Source organism: Loxodonta africana, chromosome 8, assembly GCF_030014295.1.
Source record: "Loxodonta africana isolate mLoxAfr1 chromosome 8, mLoxAfr1.hap2, whole genome shotgun sequence".
In the NCBI taxonomy this organism is placed as follows: domain Eukaryota; kingdom Metazoa; phylum Chordata; class Mammalia; order Proboscidea; family Elephantidae; genus Loxodonta; species Loxodonta africana.
This window is the reverse complement of record NC_087349.1, coordinates 70,415,928-70,433,459: the sequence shown is the minus strand read 5'-3', so window position 1 is coordinate 70,433,459 and position 17,532 is coordinate 70,415,928. Positions and strand designations below refer to the sequence as shown.

Here is a 17,532-nt window from a genome sequence, read left to right as displayed (position 1 = left end):
ATCTATTTTTTTTCTAGTATTAGGAGTTTCTTCTTTTTGCTTTCTTAAAGAAAGATTGTCCTTTGCCGTGGTCAAAAAAATGCAGTGTTATGCAAAGGTATTCAACCGTGAATAATTTCACAATGGACGTTATATGAGAAAATCATAATTTATTGAATTCTACTCATTTTTTAATATTCAATGTCATATACACATTCATGCATTTATATTTATATACATAACCTACATACAGAATAGATTTGAGGATAAATAGCCCCTGAAATTGATACCCGATCATATCTGCCGTAACACTTGCTTTGAAAATGCCAAATTTACTCCAATGTGATTGACATATTAGGGGGCAATTTGAGCATAAGGTAAATTTCATGTTTGCTTATGTCTGATTTTGTCAACGAGGTGAAAGGCAAAAAACTGCACTCAGTTGAACTGGGCTGCCTAGGAATTCACAAAACACACACACGCAAACCTCAGATGTTTACCAGCTACCTCAGATCATCACGTGTTGTGAACCACACCCATCCACATCTGGTGTTACAACTCTCCTTCTGATTTCAGACAACCTGCCTTTCAACAACTCCACAATAATTCATGAGCTGCAATCCTCCTGACTGCAACCTCAGGTCTTTTTCAAGGTAAAGTGTTATATTTATTGTAGTATTTATGCATTTTTAATCATTTAACTGTTCTACTGTTTTATTACATCATTACCTATCTTTTTTTTTTTTTTAATGTGCCACTGGTGAAGTTTTTGAGTGGTGTGCCCCTAACCTCATGTTCCCATAAGCCCTGTGGTTTTTATTGCTTGCTTTTGTAGTGTGGTAATAGGAACAAATATGCCGCATTATAATAGAACTGACTATACTTCTTTTATTATTATGCTTAATGTCTGTGGCTCTTGTTTTATCAATAAGGGATGCTCTCAGCTTGCAGCGCAATTGTCACATAGATACAGCAGCACAGAACCCAGTCATACTGGTTGAGGGAAGATTTCCTCTCCTGGAAAGCAATTGCTAGAATAAAGAAAGCAAAACAATTGGTTTTAACTGCTATTACTGATTTTCTGAAATAATAACAGTCACTATTCATAAAAGCTGTACTGAATGCTTAGTGCACAGCTGTACCTTTCCACATAGATCCCCATGCCAATATGGACTGGAAGGCAGAGATATCTTCTATGCTTTAAAAAGGAATAAACCAGGACTTGGAGAGTCCAAGTAGCTTGTCTGGTGTTTCTTGTTGTTGTTGTTAGTTACCACTGAGTCAGCTCTAACTCATGGTGACCCCATGTGTTTCTTAACTGTTCAGAATAGTAACAGCTGGGAGGAACTCTGAAGTGAAGACTTCAGTTCTGTCATCTCCAGTGTCTTTCTTGTTAGCATCATATGTGTCGAAGGTCCCTGGGTTGTGCAAATCGTTTGTACCAGACTATTAACCTCAAGGTTGGTGGCTTGAACCTACCCAATGGCACCACAGAAGAAGGGCCTGACTATCTGCTTCCATAAAGATTACAGCCCAGAAAGTCCTATGGAGTAGTTCTACTGTATAACGCATGGGGTTGGCATGAATCCAAATTGACTCGATGGCAATGGATTTGGTTTTAGGTTTTTACATGTGTCAAAGGCTGCTAGAATTTATATTTAGGAATTATCGGGCCTACTCCCTCCCCAAATTGAAAAACAAGGAAATTTAGGCTCAGGAGATAAGTGCAATTTACCATAATTGCACAGATTTGTCAGAGTTAGAACAGCTCAGGTATCTTGACCAAAAGTTTATTTCTCCAGACCCTTTGTATTGTGATTTTGAATGTCAGGGGCAGGGAGGGGGTTAATTTCTGAGAAGCTGTTTGGTCTCATTACTATAATAGGAACATTCAGCTAGTGCTTTGTTTCCTTCATTTTCTTATGTAAAATAACATGCATACTCATGAACTTCCTAAGGTAAGAAACAGGGTGAGGAGCACCTACATCATATCATATTTGTGTATTTCCAGATCTAAGAGAAGAAAAATTGGCCTCAAAATATCAGGGATTTTTCTTTTTTCTTCCTTAAAACAATATCTAGATGTGTGGTATTTTGTGGTAATTGCTATTTATAATATAGTATTCTGGGAATTGCACTTTACAAGCATGAGACCCAACTTGTAAATTTTCCCTGACAGAGAATAATACTGAGCTCCGGAAAGCAGAAAGTGGTATACATTCTCTCTGAGATCTGTCCCTGTTCATGATCATTAAAGAAGGCAGATGGAATAAACAAATTTTTATTATTTGACTGTTACAGGAAAGTTGAGATGGAGAACAAAATTGCTTCTTTTTTGGTCTTGAAATAGCTAACTGGGCTGTCTGCCTTCACTCTAGGAAAATGCCATGAACGCCATGAACTTGTGGTGGTAGTGGTAGTTCATTCTATTTTAGATGCCAAAAAAGCAAAGCCTTCACTGAAAATTACAGGGGATGTAAATTTGAGGAATTACAGACTAATGGTTCTCTTCCTTTTCCCAGTTTCCTACCAGCCATGTGTGTGAACGACGGCTATGCATTAACAGCTTGCTGCCCTCGTTCGTAGGAAGAGGTGGCTGGTGGCATGTTTCAGATTTGAAATGACTTAGGCTTAATGATGGGCTATAGGGAGACTGGGATTTCTTTCTCTCTTTCCCTACCTTAAATCAGTGCTTGAAAGTTTCAAGGAACTCTCGGATTCCAGATTACTATTATTAATGAGAAATATTTAAATGCCTTTGTCATGTCATAGGGGTCGTGAATTATAATATATCCAGAAAAGATTTCTCACTTCTCTTTCTCTTAGAAAAGTTTTCTAGAAAGAATAATTGAAGATTACAGTCCACTATTGTACAACTATTCAAAAGCCTTTTATTCCCCATTCACCAATCCTCTGTGCTTCTGTGAGAGAAAGATGCTTGTGTAATAGACCATAATTGATCAATTTAATGGTCTCTGAATTAACACTCAAGCTTCTTCCCACTCAAGTTGCCATCTGTAACTCTTACAGGTCAAAAGTATACTTCAAGGGCCTAAGGAGAAGTTGTATCCAAAGAAATGTCATCAAAATTATGATTTGGCTGTAAGATAAACTAGTGACAACGCTTTTGAAATAAATGGATCCGCAGCAAACTTTTTTTTTTAGATTGAGTTCTAGATGTTTTCAGTTCTGAAAAATCCAGATTGACCCTAACGCCAATATTCTGAAGATCACCATGTGTACTGACCCTTCATCTTATCCTGTGGATCTTTGACTAGGGGGTGTGCAAAAGAGAGTGAAGGCCAGAGCTCCTATTGTTTTGAGATCTCTAGATCCAAAAGCCTTTATTTTACTCTTGAAAATGTAGGAAAAAATCTTTACATTTTCTTTCAAAAGTTGTAGTGTCACTCCCCAATGAATGAATTTAAGAAATAGGGAAAGTTTAAAGCATCTTTAATTGATTAAGCTTACAGACAGAACACAAGTCAGCTCTGACAAATGACAGAGGGCAGGCGTGGGGAATATGACATTTAAACTTTAAATCAGGAGCATCACAAGGAGGTTAAAAAGAAGTTAATTCTCTTTCTGATTAATTTGTGGCCACTAGTTTAGGTCTGGATCAAAATTGGAATAAAGACAATATATACAGATTAACCAAACCGAAAACCAAACCCGTTGCCCTCCAGTTGACTTCGACTCATAATGACCATATATAGATTAGGTTGACTAAACCGAAAACAAACCCAAACCCCCTGCCCTCGAGTTGATTCTGACTCATAGTGATTCTACAGAACAGAGTAGAGCTGCCCCATAGGGTTTCAAGAAGCTCCTAGTGGATCCCAACTGTGGACTTTTTTGTCAGCAGCCAAGCTATTAACCACCAGGGTTGACTAGCGCTGGGTGAATCTCTCTATACATAAAGTATTAAAGTGAGAACATCCTAATTTTCAGGAGAAAATGTTGAAGAACAATATATAAAACATTAAGAAGCAAATTTTTTTAGCAAAGGCATATATTATGAGGAATAAACCAAAACCAAACCCATTGCCATCGAATCAATTCTGACTCACAGCTACCCTATAGGACAGAGTAGAACTGTCCCATAGGGTTTCCAAGGACCGCTTGCAGGATTCAAACTGCTGATGTTTTGGTTAACAGGTGTAGTGCTTAGCCACTATGCCACCAGGGTTTCCATTATGAGGAAAGGGTAGAGACAAATTATAAAGCAATATATCTGAGGAACAATTTTATTTATTTTAGGATACTAAGGATGAGTTTTCCTTTCCTTTTTTTTTTTTCTCCCTCTGGACTGAACGAGGAATAGCAACTGAGTCTTTTGTGAGAAATATGTCAGGAGAAAGAAGAAAGAAGGGAACTCACATAAGAACATCTGCTCTGCTAAACCACTTGAAAAATAACTGAGTATTAACAGGAAAGAAAATGTGCTCAGCATGAAACTAACCACCAGTAATGTGGTAGCAGGGAGGCGGGAACAGTGACATAAGGAACTGGCACCCTACCAAGTGATAACTTCTGAGTGTCCGATTCCAAGTCACCTCCTCAGTTAATGTGAGGGGAAGTGGGGGCAGACATTATCTAGGCAAATTGCCCGTGAAGTATCACAAGTTGCAATTGAAACAAGATCTAGGGTTGTAAGAGCTATACTAAAACAAATGAGATGGCAAATAAAATCTTAGGGTTTTTTTTTTTCTTCCTCCTTTAGACAATAGATTTATTTATAAAAGGGCTTTTTGTTTTTCTTTTCTATGGTTGGCTTTTTAATTTAGTGGTAGATTTTCTGAATTATGAATATGCAACTGCAAATATATACTTCCAAATTGTGTATTATATTTGGGATTCCTCTTTTTTCAATTTCACTGATTTCAGAGACGATTTGGACAAATTGGAGTGTGCAATCCTGTGCTTCACATTTCCTAAGGTTCTGAAAATGCTCGATCATTGTATCTGGAACAATATCATTTTTGCCAAATTTGCTACTATTTTCAAAAGACCCATAATTAGAATGCACCTCTCACAACCTCTTTTAATTTGGGACAATTTCAAAATGTCATTTGTATGTTTAATTAGTTTGATTTTTCAAGGAAATAGTGCTTGGAAAGGAATGATAACTTAATTGCTTTCGCAAGTATAATCTCTTTTAAAAACTCAAAACAACCATTTAAAGTTGATATATCAGGTACTATTATCTGTGCCACAGCCCTTCTCCCCTCGCCCTCCAACTGCCCACCCCCCCAAAAAAAAAGAAGAAATGGCCCCAAAGGGGATAAGTGCCCTCCCTAAAGTCACAGGTTAGTATTGGGGCTATAGAAGAAGCCTTGGTGTTTGTCTTCCTTGCCTTAACCATGTTGCCTCCATGAATTCTTCTTGGGAATTTGTAGTGCTTGTTCTATTTCTTAAGCTGAGTGATGGGTTCATAAGTGTTTGCTTTCTTACCATACTTTAAACTGTACATATATTTTATATAAACACTATTACAGAGTAAGCATTTTTGAGATCTATTTTCAGTCTCTAATATCATCTCCTCATTATTGTTTTCTCTTCCTCTTCTCAACACACTCTGTCCCCTACATTCATTAATAAAAACCTTTAAGGAAAAATAATTTAAAATGTGAAAACTAGGCCAGTGTACAATTCTCCTGCACGCTAAATTATGTTCAGGCTAATCTTTTAATGTGCTAACATCTATTGTATCTAAAGACAACACAAATAAAATCTGCATTATAGTTCTATTTCATAAGGAAACTATCAAAACCTAATGTAACCTATTTTCATAAGTCAGATGAAACTTATACATGACAAAATAAGATTATGGATTTCATTGCAATGAATGGAAGAGGAAATTTTAGAAGCTGCAAAGGTTTGTTAATGGAATTTATAAAAACAGGAACAATGTCATTATTGCAGCAACTTTATTGGCTATTAGAATTTTGATAGCCTTTAATGTGCCATATTAATAGATTGTAAGGACTAAGGTACTGGTGTAGGTTAAGCAGAACCCGACACAAAGGCGTAAGTGTAAATCTTCTACTGGAAAGAGACAGACAGTGGGAGCAAAGAAGGGAAGAAGCGAGTCCAAATTAATGATGAACTGGCTGTCACTATGGGCAATAGCTTCTGTATACTGCGGGACCATATGAGAAGCTGTGTGAGAATTTAAAGTTCCATTCTACCTTTTTCTTTTTAATAAGTACCCATCTATCATGGCTGTGATCAAAATGTTCGGTAATGGTAGCTGGGCACCACCCAGCTCTCCTGGTCTCATGACAGAAGAGGCAGTAGTTCATGGATGCGATTAGTCCTGTAGTCCATCTCATTCTCTGGTTCCTGGGTCTCCTTCTTCTTCTGGTGCTTCCTGCAGCTAGAGTCCAATTGTTGTATCTTGGATGGCTGCTCACAAGCTTTTAATATCCCAGGCACTACTCACCAAATTAAGAGGTAGAGCAGAAACTATAAAAATGGTATTATGACAATTGTCAAAGTTATGTTTATACAGAGATCCAAAAAAGGTGAAAGGAGGTGGTGAATGTACTCCATGCAGCTGGACTAACTGCACCTTTGAGTGAGTACTGTACTGTGTGTATTTTACTCCCCATAAAACTCTTAAATCCATCCACTTTTATCCTTTCCCACTGCCACCACCATGCTAGTGCTTGGTGAATGGTTGGATATTGGGAATAAGGTAGGTGTGGGGAGCTGAGCTTTAGGAAGATTCAAGAGAAAGCCCTTAAGAGTGCAGAGACCAGGGAAGCTCAGTGAGAGAGAACATAGCAAGTTAATCACATTTACAGAGGGGTTGCACTGGAGGCATCTTTTAGAGGACCCTTGGAGTATCCATCAAGACTGAAGTTTCTGAATTAAATTTTAACCAGAAATGAAGTGGAAAGTACAAGGACCTATAGATATCACCTAGCCAATTATGAGGCCTGGAGAAGGCCATGCTAATGTCCTTTCCCCAGGGACAGGCCTGCTCCTGAGTATGTACTCAGATCATGTGTGATGTACCTGGCACAAAAACTGGTAATAAAAACTAAACTTTATTGAGGATTTATTCTATAATAGACACTATTCTAGGCATCTGTCTATTCTTCACATAAACTCATTTCTTACGACAATCTTAGAGTTAGATGATAATGTTAGTCCTATTTTACAGATGAAGAAATTAAGGCACAGAAAAAAGTAAGAATTTTTTCACAGTCATCTGCCTAGTAAGTAGCAAAGTCAAAAATAAACTCAGAAACATTATGGAGAGGAAAAAAAAGCAATTGAGCAAAATTAGAAAGTTTAGGAATACAGTTTGGTATACAGTTTTGTCCTTATATATTCCAAAGCAGACAGACATGTTTGTAGTAACAGAAAATTAAAGTTTGCTTCCAAATATTCACCATAGAGATATCCTTCATTTTAATTAAACCAAGCCTCTCCCCTTTTGTCACAACGATCTACTGTCTACATTTTTAAACCCTGATGTTTTTCATTCCATGGGCCTTATATGTGTTGCATTATCTTACTGATTTCATATACATATAGTCTCTGATTTAAACTGGGTTCTGTTCCAATGACACCATGGCAAGTTGGTTCTGATGTAAGTTGAATACCTCTTTTTTTGCTTTGTTTTCATTATTAGTCTCTTTTACTATCAGTAATCTTTATAAATCTTAACTTTAAACATCTGCGAGTGAACATCTGAGAATAACATGAACAGGGTATGAGCCGCAACATTGTATGTACTACATATTACTAATACTAAGATATAAAAAAAAAAAATGACGGCCCTAAGTGCGATTCGTCATGACTCAAGTATGTCGTTAGTCAAGTCAAGGACTACATGTATGTCAATCTACCTTTTTTTTTTTTTTTTCCCCAGAGATATAAAATCTATCCCTAAGAATTTACAAACTCCTTGGAACAAAGGAGTTATTTTCTAGTTTCCTTTTTAAGTTTTTATTTTCTCCTTTGAAAGAAAATGTTAGAACTCTGTAAACATTTTGAAAACATTTTGGAGGTTTAAGAATGAAAAACAAATTATAAGCTCCTTTGAAGGAATATGAAATACATAGTTCTTCATTCCTTATCTCCTTTTTCCTCTCTCTTTCCTCATCATTTCCACTCTTACCTGCCATCTCTTTTTCTACAAAGTGTTTGCTTGTGAGAAATTTCCCTTCCACATTATCTTAGAGAATATTTGGTTATTCCGTATTCTGTCTCTTAAGCAATATTTCTTCCTTTTTCTTTTTTATTGCGTGTGTGTGTGTGTGTGTGTGCGTAAAACCAAAAAAAGCCAAACCTATTGCTGTCAAGTTCGACCCATAGCTACCCTATAGGACAGAGTAGAACTGCCATATAGGGTTTTAAAGGATCTGTTGGTTGATTTGAACTGCTGACCTTTCGGTTAACAGCTGAGCTATTTAACCAGTGCACCTTCAGGGTTATATATATATATATACACACACACACACACACACACACATACTTGATACCATTTATCCAAAAGAGACATTAAGGTGGCCCAGGTGAATTTTTCTGCCACCACCTTGTAAGAATTTTCAAACCCTCAGAATCACTCTTTTAATTAAGTTTTTTAAGTAACATAATATTTAAACATTTTAATGCAAGTTTTCTCATAAAAATTCAACATTCCAACCAAATAAAATTAGAGCTGGCTTCTCTTTCAGGAAAGACCTGCCTCTACAATGTTTCAATATTCAGAGGAAAAGTGAAACAAGTTTTGTTATCTGGATGCTTTCTCCACCCAATACCAAAAGTCAAGAACAACAATTGAATGTTTCCCTTTCCGTTTCATATGTTTTCGCATTTTATAGAAATAGTCAAAATTATCCTTTAACTGGCTGCATTATCATCTCAGCTCCATCAAGAGTGCACTTTTGTAGACCACTGTTTTAAATTTATTGCTAAAATAGTCTACTGGTTATAAAAAGCTTGACGTTAAGTCATGGATGACTTACAAATGTCCCCTGTTCTCACTGAGTCACTAGTCGATTATCATATTCACCCTTCCGCCCAACTGGGTGGGAATCCAGCTTTTAACTGGAATTAAAAATTCGATGTCTGCACCGTGAGGCTCATTATCTGAATCTGAAACACCTGCTGTAAGAGAATAAAAGGCGATCTTGTAACAGATCATTTAATAACTGACTTAGTTGGGAAAAAGCAAATGGCCTTTTGCTGGTTCTTGATATCATCGCTCATCTTCTCAAAGTGACCGTGGACACAGCAGGAAGACAGTTTCCTGTTGAATGGATAAGTATCAAATTCAGTCTGACTTGGTTTTTTAGTAGCTTTGGGCTTGATTCCAATTACTCAAGATCCAGGTCTCTCTAGTCATGGTTAGACAAGGGTTTTACAATTTCTTTTATTTGATGGTGTGTGATTAGGAGAGCTTGCTTACAGAGATCCCCAATACTTGATGCAGAAGTCCCTGACTGGTGCAGACGGTTAAGGCACTAGGCTACCAACCAAAAGTTTTGAAGTTCAAGTCCACCCAGAGGCATCTCTGAAGAAAGGTCTGGCAATCTCCTTATGAAAAATCAGTCGTTGAAAATCTTGGAGCACAGTTCTACTATGACACATGTGGGGTTACCCTGAGTTGGAATCAGCTTGACGGCAACTGTTCTTTTTTTTTCTTTTTACTTGATGTAGGTGTCCAGCTGAAGTGAAACAGATGTAACATGAATCCTTATTCTGACGCACTGACCAGCATTCAAAGGTCTACAGTTCATATACAAATCTTCCTGGGAAACTATGTGCCTTCATTAATGACATTTAGGAGATTACTTTGAAATTCTTAGATGAAATGAGTAAAGAGATATGTCTGTGGTACAATACTTTTTACACAGCTGTCCTTTGATTTGAGCTGTAATCTCTACCTAAAAAACTTTCTGACAACAGGCTCTGACAACAAGCAAATGGGATGCTAGAATTGACAGCCAGGCATCATGACAAATGAGGCTCACATGGCTTCCACAATTGAGTTATTTTGAACATAGTAGAATTACCTTAGGGCCCAATTGTGGTTCAGTCCAGAGCTAAAAATCCTATTCCAGGCCTATAAAGGAAAGGAGAAATTTGAGCACTGTAGAGGATTAATTTGAGATAATTAAGGGAAATGTGGACACTGGAAGAATAAATGATATTATTAATAAAAATGAATGAAAAACATGGCACAGAAATAAAAAAAACACTAGCAAAATCAAGAGTTAGGACTGCTAAACCGAGGGGAAGACTTCTGATAATGCTGAATTTTCTTCTGCTAGTTAGCTTCATCTTGGATGGCCTCAGTGTACAATAATATGCACATACTTTCCCCATTAGTAATTTTCCTTTTTTTTAAGAAAAGAAAACTTTTCTATAGACTTATTGGAGGTTTTGAGGGATTACTTATTTTTCATGTATTAGCAGTTATGGCATTAATAATTTTTTAAATTATTTTTATTTTTAATTATAATAAAATGAAAATTTAGACTGTATTACCAAAAAAAAAAAAAAACCCATTGCCGTCGAGTCGATTCTGACTCATAGCGACCCTATAGGACAGAGTAGAACTGCCCCCTAGAGTTTCTAAGGAGTGCCTGGTGGATTTGAACTGCTACCTTTAGGTTAGCAGCCATAGCACTTAACCACTATGCCACCAGGGTTTCCCAAACTGTATTAAGAGAAGCATAATATTCAACTCAGTAATGGATAACCCTGAATGCTGAATTTATCAGAATTTATACAAAATAGCTTATTGAACATCAGGAAACATATGTTATTGTTGTTAATTTTTAATTAGGCTAGATTGTACTTTCTTTCTAAAATATGTTTCTCTTATTATAAATGTAATTTTTTTTTTTCTGATAAAAATTCACCAAGCACAGAATAATAGTATAACTTGTGGGCAGAGCAAGAACTTATCTTCTGAGAACTGAGTTATAAAATCAACATTTAAAGATTCTAAACAAAAATATGTAAAGAGTGGACTGATACTATTAGAATATCTCAAGAAAGATTTCAAACAAATGTGCTAATGAGTGCTTGTTGGGAGATAGTTGATTATCAAAGGATAAGAAGGAACTCAGGTAGACCATTTAGTCTATGTCCATATGATGAGGTAAGAAGGTATCCAGTCAAACTGTTGTACTCCTCAAGTCTTCCTCTCAGCTGCATCCCTTTTACTGAGTGGGAGGCACCAGGCTTGTTGAGTCAGTTGAGGTAGTATCATTACATCTGAATCAAAGAACTATTCTCCTTATTCTGGTAGTCATTTTAGGCTCACCAGCTACCTTGTAATAACAGGATTCCCACTTGTTTTGAGAGAAAGTATTCACTAGTTGTTGTGTGACATTGAGTCTATTCTGACTCACGGTGACCCTATAGAACAGAGTAGGACTGCCCTATAGGTTTTCCAAGTCTATAATTTTTATGGGGAGCCCTGGTGGTGCAGTGGTTTAGAGCTATGGCTGCTAACCAAAAGGTCAGCAGTTCAAATCCACCAGCTGCTAGGTTGCTATGAGTCATAATCCATTTGAAGGCGATGTGATTTTTTTTTTTTTGTAATTTAACTTCTAGGGAGCCAGACTGCCATATCTTTTCCCTCAGAGTGCCTGGTAGGTTCGACCTCTGAGCTTTTGGTTAGCAGTGAATGCTTAACCACTGTGCCATAAGGGCTCCTTACTCACTGATTAGACTGATACAAATGTCTAGTCCATCTGACACCTATATTTCTCTTGTAATAAATTTATTGACACTGGTTTTAAACATCAGTTTCTTAGGAACTTTATGAAAATGAGTCATCACCAACTCTGACACACTAGCAAAATCAAGAGTTAGGACTGCTAAACCGAGGGGAAGACTTCTGACAATGCTGAATTTTCTTCTGCTAGTTAGCTTCATCTTGGATGGCCTCAGTGTACAATAATATGCACATACTTTCCCCATTAGTAATTTTCCTTTTTTTAAGAAAAGAAAACTTTTCTATAGACTTATTGGAGGTTTTGAGTGATTACTTATTTTGCATGTATTAGCAGTTATGGCATTAATAATTTTTTTTTAATTTTTTTTAGGCATTAGCAAACTGGAAAGTCCATGACTGGTAAAGATACGTAATTTAGCTAAGGCCTGCACTTAAACAGTGTCAAATGGAAGTCTGGTGTGCAAGATTTAGGAATGTTGTGAATGTGCTGACTAATGTCCAGAACTTGTATCTCAGCCCTTCTTTGTTAACCTCTATGGTGATATATAGTTCATTTTCTAAGGAGTTTTAACATTGTCTATTTGAGAAAGATTGTTGCTGTTCTTAGGTGCATGTTCTTAGGTGTTGGTTCTGACTCACAGTGACCCCACGTACAACAGAATGAAACACTGCCTGGTCCTGCAGCATCCTCACAATCGTTGCTATGTTTGAGCCCATTGTTGCAGCCACCGTGTCAATCCATCTCATTGAGGGTCTTCCTCTTTTTTGCTGACATCTACTTTACCAAGCATGATGACCTTCTCCAGGGACTGGTCCCTCCTCATGATGTATCCAAAGTACGTGAGACGGAGTCTCACTATCCTTGCTTCCAAGGAGCACTCTGGCTATATTTCTTCCAAGACAGACTTGTTTGTTCTTCTGGAAGTCCATAGTATATTCAATATTTTTCACCAACACCATAATTCAAAGCCATCAATTCTTCTTTGGTCTTCCATATTCATTGTTCAGTTTTTGTATGCATATGAGGTGATTAAAAATATTTATGGCTTGGGTCAGGTGCACCTTAGTCCTGAAAGTGACATCTTTGCTTTTTAACACTTTAAAGAGGTCTTTTGCAGCAGATTTGCCCAATGCAATATGTCATTTGATTTCCTGACCACTGCCTCTGTGGGCATTGATTGTGGATCCAAGTAAAATAAAATCCTTGATAACTTCAATCTTTTCTCCATTTATCATGATGTTGAGAAAGATAACTCGATAGAATAGGAGAGAAGCTGACTGCTAGAATTAAGCATAAAAGTGGAAATGTCTAGGAATTACATGATATTTTTTATAAGCATTTTCCCATGCCATTAAAGTTATTTTAGACACATTTTTTAAAGGCCGTATAATTTTCTAGCATTTAGATATGCCATATTTAAGTCAACATTTCCCTGAATTTGGGGATCTTTAGTTTTTGTTCACGCTTACTATTTTAAATAATGTCATAGTGAACATATTTAACTGTAAGAAATGCTTAGAGTACAAATGATAATTTTCTTAAAATATCTGATTTTTTTTTTTTCATTTGGGAAGAGGAGCCATTTTCAGGATTGTAAACATGTTCACCAGATTACAGGTGATGATATACTGCAGTACACAAAGTCAAATTTGACTTGGCTTATAGCCCTTTCAGAAGTAAATTCTAAGAGACTCCACTGCCCGTCATAATCTTCCTTCCCAGCTCTGTGGGGGTCTAGCACTTACTCAAACAATCAAGTTAATCATCAACTCTTTCGGATTCAGCTAGAAACCCATGATGTCCAGGAGTATTTAAAATTATTAATAAGAAATACATGGTTTCCTTTTTAAGATTGTAGACAAAGATTATTGCTGCATGCCTCACAGCTGATGAAGAGAGCAGCTGGGGTTGTATAAACGCTCTTTGATGCTGAGTAGGAATGGCATTAAGGTTATAGCTTTGGAACCTGGTGAATACAGATCCATCTCCACTTGCCGAGGTTTTGTTTTTTTCACATTTCTTTTAAGATGTGAAAGTTTCCTAGTTGCAACTTGTTTTGCTTTTCAGGTAAAGTAATAATAGTGCCTTTGATCCTGGCTTTTTATCTTAGGCTCATTCCTAAGATGCATTATATCTTATTTTATAAATAAACACCCGGCAATAGTTATTGTCTTTATCTTTCAGAGTCTGTTTATGGTGGACCATATTCTCTGAGAATGGCAATATGGAGATTTTTAAAAATTACAAAATATGTAATATATGCATCTTATTTTATTTGGAGCATGTATTACCTTTGATATCCAGAAAATATATATATATATGTATATATATGCTTAAATGTTTATCTAGGGCTCTTGTCTTGAAACTAATATTTTAATAAAATACTTTTCACATTTTATATATTGCTTTTTTCAGAAGAAACTAAAAGCACCTTTCAGATCTCATTTAATTAATCCTTATTATTATATTCTAGATATCTAGATTAAAATTTTAAAAGCTAGAGGATTAATTTCTAAGTATACGAAAACCATTTTCTAGTTGACTAGGTAATATATAACACAAAATTGATTACTTTTTATCAAGTGAAGATTTTTTTTCTTTCTGGTTGCCATCATTTCTCTCACTTTACCATTGTATTTGAAAACACAGGTTCTGATGTCAAGATAGTTGTGTGACCCTGGAGGAATTACGTAACTTCCTTATCACAGCCTCCTCATCTGTAAAATGGACAGAATTATAGTAATTACCCATACAGTTGTTGAAATGATCAAAAAGATATGCAAATTAGTTAGCATAGTCCTAGTCAAACAGATAATTATAAACAGAGCAGATACTTGCTATAAAGAGAGCAGATACTTGCTATAAAGAGAGCAGATACTTGCTATAACTATTATTATATTTTCCAAAATTAGGCTTCAAAAAAATAAGAAAGGAAATATCTTATTTTCAGCTTTTAGTATGTGTCAGTATAATTATGCTATCTTATGTCACTTATACGCAAACACACACACACACACACTTACCTCAAAAGGTTGGCAGTTCAAACTCACCCAGAGGTGCCTCAAAGAAAAGCCTAGAGATTTGCTTCTGAAAGGTCACAGCCTTGAAAACCCTGTGGAGTGCAGTTCTGCTCTGAAACTCACGGGGTTACCATGAGAAGGAATTGATTTGATGACAACTGGTTTAGTATTTGGTTTTTGGTATATAGTTTATTATTATCATTATTATTTTAAGCATAGATAAATGCTCTATGGTTTTGTGTTGTGAATACTAGAAGGAAATGTAGACACATTACAAATTATAATATGCTGCAGATTTTCTTAATTTAAGCTATTTAAAAAAATAACTGACTTAGCCCCATTTCTCCTCTCGGAATAGAATCGTCGCTTAAGAGATTGACTTGAAGCTTTAGTAATCGTTTAAAAACACAATCTGAATTGAAATTCTCCATGTCATTTACTGGCCTAGCTCATGTCTCTCATAGAATTTTCTCAATCAATACTAATTGAGAGCTCACAGTGTGCATGGTTCTAGGCAAGCTATTTTAATTTAAAAGGTAGAAATGCATTAAATACCTGTAGCATTTAGCTTAACTTGAAGTAATTTTTAATAATTAGACTTAATCAGAACAATTTCAGTTCTCTTTTTTACATTTGGTCAAACTTTGCCTAATGACTCATTCTTTCATTCACTCCAAACACTATTATTAGTGCCATTATGAGTCAAGCAATGTGCTAAATACCAGGGAATACAGAGATGATCAGATCACAGCCCCTTCTTTTCAGAGGCTCAAAATCTGGGGCTGAGATAAGGCAAGGAAACATATATTTATACTGATAAGTGAACAAAGTGCCAATGATGCATGGAAGAAAGAGCATATCACTATGCATGAAGGACCAGCAAGAAGCTTGTAGGACAGAGTAGTTTGAAGAAACTTTAAATGACTTACTTTATTTTGAAATCAATTATTATTCACAATAGAGAAAATTTTTTGAAGATGCAAGAGCTAAAAGATTAAAACATTCATGATTTTTCATGATTTCCCCACTGAAGTGTAAATATTGTCAACATATTAGTGAATACTATTCTTGTCAGGAAAATTTTATATATATGTATATCGACATGCATTTCATGTAACACAACCATAGGAACACACACAGTTATATGCATTGTACTTAAAAATTTTTCTCAATCATATTTCCAGATAAGCAAATACTCACTTGTAGTGGTTTTCTAATGAATGAGTAGAATTTCATGAAAATATTTCACAATTTATTTAACCAGTCTTCTTTTGCTGAACACTTCTTAGACATTTTTAAATTTATCCTATAACAATTGAGAAACCTTTTAGAGAAATATTTATTTATATTATTTATTATGTGCATGATATAAATACCTAAAAGTAGAAGTGCCAAGTAAAATGATATGTACATTTTAAACATATTTGTTAAATATTGCCAAATAGCCTATTAGAAATATAAACAAATTTTCAGCCCCACCAACAGCTTACAACTTTCCTACAACATTCATTTTTTTTTTTTTTATAATAACTTTTATTAAGCTTCAAGTGAACGTTTACAAATCCAATCAGTCTGTCACATATAAGTTTACATACATCTCACTCCCTACTCCCACTTACTCTCCCCGTCTTGAGTCAGCCCTTTCAGTCTCTCCTTTCTTGACAATTTTGCCGGCTTCCCTCTCTCTCTATCCTCCCATCCCCCCTCCAGGCTAGAGTTGCCAACACAATCTCAAGTGTCCACCTGATATCATTAGCTCACTCTTCATCAGCATCTCTCTCCCACCCGCTGACCAGTCCCTTTCATTTCTGATGAGTTGTCTTCTGGGATGGTTCCTGTCCTGTGTCAACTGAAGGTCTGGGGAGCATGGCCGCCGGGATTCCTCCAGTCTCAGTCAGACCATTAAGTTTGGTCTTCTTATGAGAATTTGGGGTCTGCATCCCACTGATCTCCTGCTCCCTCAGGGGTCCTCTGCTGAGCTCCCTGTCAGGGCAGTCATCGATTGTGGCCGGGCACCAACTAGTTCTTCTGGTCTCAGGATGATGTAGGTCTCTGGTTCATGTGGCCCTTTCTGTCTCTTGGGCTCTTAGTTGTCATGTGGGCTTGGTGTTCTTCATTTTCCTTTGCTCCAGGTGGGTTGAGACCAATTGCTGCATCTTAGATGGCTGCTTGTTAGCATTTAAGACCCCAGACGCCACATTTCAAAGTGGGATGCAGAATGATTTCATAATAGAATTATTTTGCCAATTGACTTAGAAGTCCCCGCAAACCATGTTCCCCAGACCCCCGCGCTTGCTCCGCTGACCTTTGAAGCATTCATTTTATCCCGGAAACTTCTTTGCTTTTGGTCCAGTCCAATTGAGCTGACCTTCCATGTATTGAGTATTGTCTTTCCCTTCACCTAAAGCAGTTCTTATCTACTGATTAATCAATAAAAAACCCTCTCCCACCCTCCCTCCCTCCCCTCCTCGTAACCACAAAAGTATGTGTTCTTCTCAGGTTTACTATTTCTCAAGATCTTATAATAGTGGTCTTATACAATATTTGTCCTTTTGCCTCTGACTCATTTCGCTCACCATAATGCCTTCCAGGTTCCTCCATGTTATGAAATGTTTCAGAGATTCGTCACTGTTCTTTATCGATGCGTAGTATTCCATTGTGTGAATATACCACAATTTATTTACCCATTCATCCGTTGATGGACACCTTGGTTGCTTCCAACTTTTTGCTATTGTAAACAGAGCTGCAATAAACATGGGTGTGCATATATCTGTTTGTATGAAGGCTCTTGTATCTCTAGGGTATATTCCTAGGAGTGGGAT

The 17,532-nt window shown here is 36.5% G+C and overlaps 1 long non-coding RNA gene across 2 annotated transcripts in view; it reads left to right on the top strand.

The window, feature by feature from the left end:
• The first annotated feature begins 352 nt into the window (after positions 1–352).
• LOC111749724 (uncharacterized) overlaps positions 353–17,532 on the top strand; it is a 42,111-nt gene continuing 24,931 nt past the window's right edge. The window contains exon 1 of one of the 2 annotated variants that reach the window (XR_002784923.2): positions 353–632. This is a non-coding gene — a long non-coding RNA (uncharacterized LOC111749724). The remainder of the gene's footprint in view (positions 633–17,532) is intronic. The other variant, XR_010322690.1, reaches the window with a different exon arrangement.